This window comes from Balaenoptera borealis, assembly GCF_965194805.1.
Source record: "Balaenoptera borealis genome assembly, chromosome: 18".
Classification (NCBI taxonomy): Eukaryota; Metazoa; Chordata; class Mammalia; order Artiodactyla; family Balaenopteridae; genus Balaenoptera; species Balaenoptera borealis.
In genome coordinates this window covers 18,905,387-18,914,954 of record NC_138877.1, presented here as the reverse complement: position 1 = coordinate 18,914,954, position 9,568 = coordinate 18,905,387, and the positions used below count along the sequence as shown (strand labels likewise).

At 40.1% G+C, this 9,568-nt stretch overlaps 1 protein-coding gene across 2 annotated transcripts in view; it reads right to left on the bottom strand.

Moving 5' to 3' along the window:
- Positions 1–9,568, bottom strand: part of LOC309615662 (uncharacterized protein) — a 70,497-nt gene that overhangs the window by 52,849 nt on the left and 8,080 nt on the right. The gene's annotated exons all lie outside the window — the stretch shown is intronic.

Genomic DNA, 9,568 nt, shown 5'->3' with positions numbered 1-9,568 from the left:
AGAGAGACAGACATACCTAGGGCTGCAGAAGCAGCAGCAGGTTCTGAGGAGAAAAGGAAAGTATTAATAAAAGCTGTTTTGGTCCTCTTGTCCCTGGGGTCTTCTGCTGGGCCCATGACTAGGCCTGTAAGTCACTTGGCCCCCTCTGGAGAGCTGGACACTTGGGGCTTCTTCTGGCCACAAAAGTGTTTTGCCGCTTTTGGAGTCAGGCAGAGCTGCGTTCTAATCCACTAGCTGTGTGCTTTCAGCCAGTTACTTAACCTCTCTGAGCCTTAACTTACTCATTTGTGAGAAGAGAACAGGACTGTCCAGAGTAAGTGATGTAGCACACGGGGCATCAGGGCGCGCTCAGCGAAGCCCTGGAAAGTGAGTGTTTCCGCTTTCCCGAGTTACTGCGAGCAAACTGCCATGGGGAGGAAGGGGGACAGCTGGAGGCGCGCCCTCTGCCGGGCCTCAGATCCGTCCTCCGCGTTCCCTCCGCCCGAGGGGCGAGTCCAGGCCCGAGCTCTGAAGACAGAGCGCCTCCTAGAGGCCGTCCTTGGGAGCAAGGGTTGCTTGCTAGACAGGGTTGAAGAGAAAGCTTAGGGGCTCCCTAGGCCAAGGCACAGGGTGGAAAGGGGTTGTCCAGAGCCGGCAAAGTCTTTCACTCTGTTTTCTGAGAGCCTAGGGCGGATCCTGTCGGTAGCAGGCTGCATCCCCAGGCTGCCGAGCTGACCACAGTCAGGTAAGCTGAAAGAGCTACTTGGTTTATTCAAGCAGGAAAGACTCAGACTCAGCTAGCATTTACTGAGCGCTTACTGTGTTCCAATGTGGGTGCTGGGTGCTCTTCATTTACCTTATCTCGTTTAAACTTCTCAGCGGCCCTGCGAGGGAGGGTTTATCCTCTGTTTTCCTGATAAGGTAATTGAAGCACCCTAAGAGAAGTTATTTGCATAGTTGAAACATGGCTACGTCGGAATTTGTATTATTTTGAGGGGGCTGCTATAACAAAGTACCCAAAACTGGGTGGCTTAAACAACATAAATTTATTGTCTCACAGTTCTAGAGGCTAGAAGTCTGAAATAAGGGGGTGTTGGTTCCTCCCGAGAGGGCTGTGAGGGAGGGATCTTTTCCAGGCCTTTCTCTTTGGCTTGTAGATGGCTGTCTTCACTCTCTGTATGCATGTCTGTCTCCAAATTTCCTCTTTTTTAAGGACACCAGTCATACTGGCTCACCCTAGTGAACTCGTTTCAACTTGATTACTGCTGTAAAGATCCTATCTCCAGATAAAGTCATATTCTAGGGAGCTGGGGGTTAGAATTTCAACACAGGAATTTTGGGGGACACAATTCAACCCATAATGGGATTAACCCAGGACTCCTGATTCTAAACCTGGTGCCTGCCTGTATAGTCAAGCGGTAGTTCTCAAACTTGGGTGTATATTGGGTTTACTTGGAGAATTTTTAAAATATTGATGCCTGGGTTCCAGCCCCACAGATTATGATTTAATTGACACTGTGTATGCTTGGACATTAGGATTTTAAAAAGCTCCCCAGGTGGTTCTAGGAGCAGCCAAAGTTAGAACCAGTGGCTTAGAACACCTTTCCATCACCATCTCTAGGTTCCACCTCAGAGGAAGGCAGCACCTCTCTCCTTGCTTTGCTGCCAGGGAAAGGAGGCCAAATTTGTCTTTAATGTTCTAGCCTTGGTCCCACTTCTGTTCCCCCGTTTTTAATTTTTGAAGTACATTTGCTCTTCACATCTGTCAGAATCTGGACCTAGCACAGTGCCTGACCTGCAGGAGGCCTAAATAGATGTCTGAAGAAGTAGGGGAGGGAAAAGAATCACAGAAGAAGAAATGTGAAGGGATGGAATTGGGAAATTCTTGAAAAACTGGACAAAGATTTCCTGGTACTCACTGAAAGAGAATGTTAGCACAAATCTTGCCCCTTGATGGGTAATCTGCCAGGGACTGGCCTCCCAGTGATATGCAACAAATTAGATTCACAACTTTAGATTCAATAATTGTGCTTGGAATGAGGACTAATTCAATGAGGACTATTTTGGGTTTGTTTCCCCTTCCCCTCCAAACCCCCAGGGCTGGCAAATTACAGTCCAAGAGAGTCTCCTTCTAATGCTGAAGATCCCTGAAAGACAAAGAGTAAAGTCCTGACTTCAGTGTTTTGTGGTGGGGAATGAGTGACCCTGGTTTTCTTGTGCCCAGGCTTCTTTCCCCACCTTGGGCCTAATCCATCCCACCCTCTGGGCTAACTGGGGCTCCCTGGGAATGACCTAATTAGGACTGGCCTTCCTCTCTATGCATTACCAGACAGAGAAGCCTCTACCTCCAGGGGAAAATGAATTTACACATCAAAGTAACAAGAGATTTGAGAAGCACAACTATTTGAAATGAAAAATAACGTATTAGATTACAGAATCCAAGTATACATATGAAAACAAATGATTCTAATTTAATTTTGGCCCAATAAACATACAAAGAGATAAAAGAATATATGGCAAGATAAACAAAAATAAGAAAACAAACTGATAAGAAATCTTAGATGTGAAAAATATAATAGTTGAAAAGAACGCATCAGATGGATAAATAACAGAATGGATAGGGCTGCAGAACAAATTAGCAACTTGGGAGAACAGGTGAAGGAAATCTTTCAGAAGGAAGGAGGAAAGGACAAAAACATAAAATATTTTTTAAAAGCTAGGTTATTTGGAAGATAGAAGTAGAAGTACTACCATGTGGCTAATAAGAATCCTAGAAAGAGAGGAAAAATAAAAATGAAGAGGAAGAAATGTCTGAGGAGAAATTGAGATAATTTCTGTAATTATAAAAGATGAAAGATTGAAAGGGTTATAGAGGAGTAATAATGAAAAAATCCATACCAGGAAATTTTATAGTAAAATTAAGAATTTCAAAGAAGCAAATTCTAAAAGACTGTAAAGGGAAAGAGAAGATCACAAAAAGAGGACAGAAGTCAGGTTGACATCAGATTTTTCAACAGCAACAAGTAATTCAAGAAGATAGTGGAGTGGTATTTTCAAAATATTGAGGGAACAGAAATCAGAAACAACCTCTTTCCTATGTCCAGTCTGCCACTTAAAAGCAAGAGCATGATTAAAAAATATTCTCAGGCATAGAAGTTTCCAGAAAATTTATCACACAAAGACTACATTGGAAACTGTTTTGGACCAAGGATTTAAATAAGGGGAGAGAAAATCTACTAGATATTGCAAGAGATATGTGAAGTAAAGTTGATCAAGTCCACTGGTAAAATTTGTTTGACTTAAAAGAATAGCTATGACTAAAGAAAAAAGAACACATATTCCCAATAAGCTGGCATTAAAGTGTAGGTAATAACATGATGTAGATTTGGGGAGTAGAGATGAAGATATATGAGGGTACAATAAAGCTCTCATTAGGGGAATATATACCTATTAAAGAAATGGTTAACAATAAGTATAGAAAAAGTGGGTCAGACTGAAATAAAATATTAAGATCACAGAAACAGGTCCAAATATATAAATAATTACAGCAAATATACATGAACTAAATTAATCTTTTTAAGAAAAAGATTGACAATTTGGATTTTTTAAAAAATCCAAGCATGGGGACTTCCCTGGTGGTACAGTGGTTAAGGATCTGCCTGCTAATGCAGGGGACACGGGTTCGAGCCCTGGTCCAGGAAGATCCCACATGCCATGAGGCAACTAAGCCCGTGCACCACAACTACTGAGCCTGCACTCTAGAGCTCGTGCTCCGCAACAAGAGAAGCCACCACAATGAGAAGCCCATGCACCACAACAAAGAATAGCCCCCGCTAGCCGCAACTAGAAAAAGCCCACGCGCAGCAATGAAGATGCAACGCAGCCAAAAATAAATAAAATAAAAAATAAATTTATAAAAAAAAAAATCCAAGTATGTGCTGCTAACACGAGACAAACCTAAAGCATGAGGAAAATGCAAAGGCTGTACATAAATGAATGCAAAATGATACATCAGGAAAATACTAATCAAAATAAAGTTGGTTTATCTACAGTAGTATTAGATAAAATGGATCTAAAGCCAACAGCAAAAAGATGCATAGCATCTATGTATGTAATAAACAAAGGGATGCAAAATTCATGAAACAAAAATGATGGAAGGACAGACAGAAATGGGTAAGTTCACCACTGTAATGGGAGATTTCAACAATCTTCTCTTGATTATTGGTAGATTGAACAGACATCCCCCCAAAATATATTTAAAATTCATTGTAGAAAATTATAGACACAGTTAAGACGTTGGTATAGGGAAAGATATTGTAAAGAAGACACAAAAAATATTGACCATAAAAGACTGATAAATATTACTATATACAATTAAGAACTTTTGTTCATCAAAGTTACCTTAGAGAAAGTGAAAAGTTATATATATAAGATATTCAAAATACATAAAACTGGCAAAGGACTGGTATGAATATGCAAAGAACTCCTACAGATCAGTAAAAGAAAAAAAAAAAAGCATAAGTAGCCCAACAGGAAAAAAAAAAAAAGAAGAAATATATGGGCAATAAATATATGGAGAAATGTTTACCATAATTATTAGTTTGGAAGTATAAACCCAGACTGCAATGACATACCATTTTATACTCATTCCGTTGGTAAAAATTTAAATAGTCTGATAATACCAAGTTTTTTCAATGCTGGTGGGAGTGTACATTTTTTAACTACTTTGGGAAATGGTTTGGCATTTTCTTCTAAATTTGGACACTTATATACTGTTATAGGTTGAACTGAGTCCCCCAAAAAGTATGTTGAAGTTCTGACTCCTGAAACCTTATTTGGACTTTGCAGATGTAATTCTCTAAGATGACATCATATGTGAGTAGGGTGGACCTTAAATCCAAAATGACTGATGTCTTTATAAGAGAAGAGACAGAGAAACACACAGAGGAGAAGGCCATGTGAAGACAGAGACAGAGATTGGACACATTTTTGTATTTCTACCATCCAGAACTAGAAAAGGATAAATTTCTGTTGTTCTAAGTGACATAATTTGTCAAGGTCTTAATTTTTGCTTTAGATGGTGAGTTCATGGGTGCTTATCTATATTTACATCTATATTTATATCTATACCAATATAATCATATCTACTGGAAGAGGCCACCTAAGGACCATTGAGGAAAGTATGTCATAAATAGGATTGTGATTAATCCTAATCCATAACTGTGTACCTGAGGCTATCTACTTCCCAAAATAGTTGGGCTTGTCCAGATTGGCTCATGTTTCTACAAACTGGTGCTTCTAACTCACTTTGATTTTCCCAAAGGTCTGGAAGTTGCAACACTTTTTCCAAGCTAACTACGACTAGCAGTATGGTTAATCAAACATGCAGGTCTGGCTTGCTTAGGAGTTAGTGTGCCAATTTAGTTAGAAAGCTCCGTTGATTAAAATAAAGGAATCCAGGGACTGAAAGTTCATTGAGTTCAAGTGCAATCAACATAGTAGATGGGAAAAGGAAAAAAGGAAGGGCATAAGTTGATGGGGGACCCTCTTAGATATATAGAGATACCAAGTAGCTTTGGCAGGAAGTGGCAGCCAAAAACCACGAAACCACAACCCTGAGAAAATAAGTATTAATCAGAGGGTACAGCAGGGATAAGAACCAAAACCCAGGTGGAAAAGAACAGGAAAATGGAATCTTCACTGCCCATGGATCAGAATGTAATGTTTCAGGTTATGTTCTTCTCAGCAAATATTCCTACCATTTGCTTTTGAAATGATGGAGCTAGTTTAAAAACAATGTCAGGCACCTCAAGGACCCTACATTCTGTAGGCAAAAGTGAAGACAGAGTTAACAGAGTACAAATCTGTTTCATCTGACTGTATGAGTTTTACGTTTCTCCTTTAAAGGCCTGGCTACTGTGTGGTTGAGAAGCAGTATGACGCAGGGATCTGGGAGGCTTCAGGACACCCACACCCAGAGAGAAGTTTGCCAGTCAAGGAGCACTGAACTGTCACCGTGTAAATTTGCAAAACTTGACAGCTTTAGTGATATGGCATTGGCCTTGAAATTCAGTGCATGGTGATTTAATTTATGGTAAGGAAAAGAATATGAGAAAAGAGAAGGTAGTAGTAAGTAGTAAGTAGTAAGTATGTTTTTCAAATTTCTTCCCTCTTCTACCCTCTAAATAAAAGGGCAAAGATATTACTGAGCAAATGTTCTTTACAAAAATTTGATGTATTCTCATGCTTAGAAATTTTGCTATAGGGAAAGTCACTGCTACTGTTTACATGAGACATTCCTACTCTGAAATCTAAACTCTGAAGTATTTACTATGCTTAGATAAATCACATATTTTTCCTTGTGAGTACAGCCTGTTCAGGTTTATACATACCACTGTGTAATTCCCCAAGCACTGTTCCCAGTTTAAAGCATGATGCTGGATGCATTTGTGGAAACTGATGTGAAAGGTATTTGCTCTTTAAAATACTTGCTAACTGGCCAGTTAAAAGCATGCCTCCAGGAAAATTGATAAAATAAGAGAAAGAGAAATCAGCTTCTTTTTTAACTTTTTTTTTTTGGCCGCGCCATGCAGCTTGTGGGATCCTAGTTCCCCCAACAGGGAGCGAACCCGTGCCCCCTGCAGTGGAAGCACAGAGTCCCAACCACTGGACTGCCAGGGAATTCTCTCAGCTTCTTTTTCTAGAATGTGAATGGAGAGATCCAAGACTGAGGATGGGAATTTTGTCATAATGATGGCAAAATTTTAAAAAGAAGAGACACACATGAATGCAGCTGAGGAATCCAGAAACTTTCCTGGTTTCTGGCCCTCCTGAGGCTTTGATTCATGAAATACCCTAATATCTTTCTGTAATCTTCTGCCATGCTCTAAAATGTCTACAAAATCTAAAAAGCCCATGTTATTAGGAAAAAATTATTCAATTGTGAACAGAGCCCAGAAGATGGTAAAAAATATTTCTTTACTGTTCTCATCACATCATTATTCATTCCTGACCCCCAGCTATGCTCCATGACAAGGCCCAGAGCACATCTCCTTCACTAAAGCATTGAGAATTGCATTCATGAGTGGAGCCCCTGCAAGCTCTCTCAAAGGAGAGCTCTGTGGTTGCTTTCCTCGGTAAGCCAGGTAAAAGGTACTACCACTGATATGGTCTTTCCAATTCTAATAGGGATAATGGATCTCAGAGTGGCAGAGGTAGTGGTAGCACTTAATCACCAAAGACAAATTGGATGCATCTACTGTAAGGGGTAATCAGAATGCCTTGGCCTGCAGAGATCTTTGATGGTGGTTAATTTATCATGCTATTCCTAGGAATAAAATAGGTAGACAGTCTGTTAGAGTACTGCTTGATCTATATGAGAGGGGAAAACTTCAGGTCTGGTAGCCAAACACCTGACTTGAGTCACCACCGTGGACAGTCATGGCATCTTATCCCGTTTCCAAATGTAAGTCAATTCACAGACCCAAAGCTCCTTGATTAAAGAGGAGGCAGGTGCCCCTTGGGGAAGAACCCTGCTGTCTCCAGAACATAACCGGAACACATGGTCCAGAATCAAGGGGTGAAAGTAGGAGTGGCTCTTCTTACTGTTATACCCAAAAACTCACTCACAGGTAATTGTCGCTTCTCATCCTGATAACCCTGAGCTCTGCTGGCTGGGAGGTCTTCATCCCCAAAGAGAAAATCTTTCCACCAGCGGAAATAACAGTGGTTCTATTAGATTGGATGGTGAGGCTTCCACCTGGCCATTTTGGGCTCCTCATGCCATTGAACCAACAGGCAGAAAAAGCATTACTCTAATGACTAAAGTGATTGACCTTAATTACCGAAGGGAAAGTGAGTTGCTGCTACACAATGGGGACAAGGAGGACTATGTCTGGAACACGGGGGATTTTCTGGGGTGTCTTTAGTATTTCCATGACCAACGTTAAGGGTTAATGGAAACCATAGAAACAAACAAACAGGAAAACAAGATAATTGACTATTGGGTTCTTTTGGGAATGAAGGTTTGGGTTATTCAAGTAGAAACCCCACCAACTGAGCATCTGACTGAAGGAAATACAGAATGATTCTAGTCTGCTTGTTACCGTGACATATTTTCACTGTAATGCTAGAAAAAACAAGTCTATGTCAGTTTCCTTCTGTTCCTGCTGGTGGAGCGTAAATGTTATGGAGCCATAAGCATGGTCATGTGCTTCCTTCAAGGTGAAGACTGCCTTACTCATCCTTCCATCTAGCCCAGCCTTGTGCTTGGCACATAGTAGATGCTGAAAAATATTTGTTGAATGAATAAGTTCAGTCTTCCCAAAAGAATCAAAAAGAAAATTTTCTACCACCATTTCTGAGAAGAGTTATGGATAATACATAAGTTATGCCAGTAAGTATGCCAATCTTATTTTCCAAAATCCTTAACAAATAGGCAGGAACTGTTTTATAACTAGTGTGACAACTGCTTACAAGAAGATATATGTGTGCTTCTAAAATGTGGGAACTTTGTTCTTGTGATGGGTTTAAACATTTTCCCTGTAATTTAACTTCTATTATTATATTTGCTTTAAAGTATCCTTCAAAAAAAAATTTTTTTTTTTGGCCACGCCACGCTGCTTGCGGAATCTTCGTTCCCCGACCAGGGATTGAATCCGAGCCATGGCAGTGAAAGCACTGGATTCTAACCACTGGACCGCCAAGGAATTCCCCAAACATTGTTTTAAAAAGAGGGGCTTCATTGTTTGAATCTTCATAAAGTCTGAATCTGTAAAGTCCAGCAAATACTGAGCCTTTTCTAAAAATGAGTTTAATGGGAGGAACAAGGTCCAGGAAAAAATTCAGGAATGCCAACAGAAGACACGTTGTAGTAAAATTCATTAGTATTTTTTTTTTTTTAAATTAACCGCACACAGCACGTGGGGTCCTGTTTCCCCAACCAGGGATCAAACCCTCGCCCCCTGCAGTGGAAGCATGGAGTCCTAACCACTGGACCGCCAGGGAAGCCCCTTCTTTAAAGTATTGTAAATTTCTAAGCCTCAGTGTACATAGTCCAATCTAATTACAATATAACACAAGGCCAAAAAACACATTTTCTTATTAACTGTCTTTGAGGCCACACCTCCATGTCTGCACATTACCCAGGAATGACAGTCAGTGAATCATTAACTGCTGTTTATTTATGCTAATGGAGAGCTGTCACATAGATAATCCCGAAAGGCAGATATTTATATCATCATTTTTGGCACCTTTACAAGAACCAGCCACTGAATAAGGGTAATCAAACGTGAATCTATCTAATGGTCTATCCTGGCCTTTGTTCAGTCTCAGACAGTTGTATTAGGATGTGTTTTGTAGGACTGCTAAACTATCTTTAATGTTCTCAGCGTTAAAACGGATATACTCCTAAATTCCTAGCTTCTATCAAAAACCCTTTAGAAACCTTTCCTTTAGAAATTGTTAACGGATTTATCTAATCACATGGCAGTGTAGAATGAACTTTATACAGTGCCTGAAGGAGTAAGTGCTTATATTTATTTAATGAATACTGAATTACCTGGATTTTACTGTTTCACCTTGCCAAAGA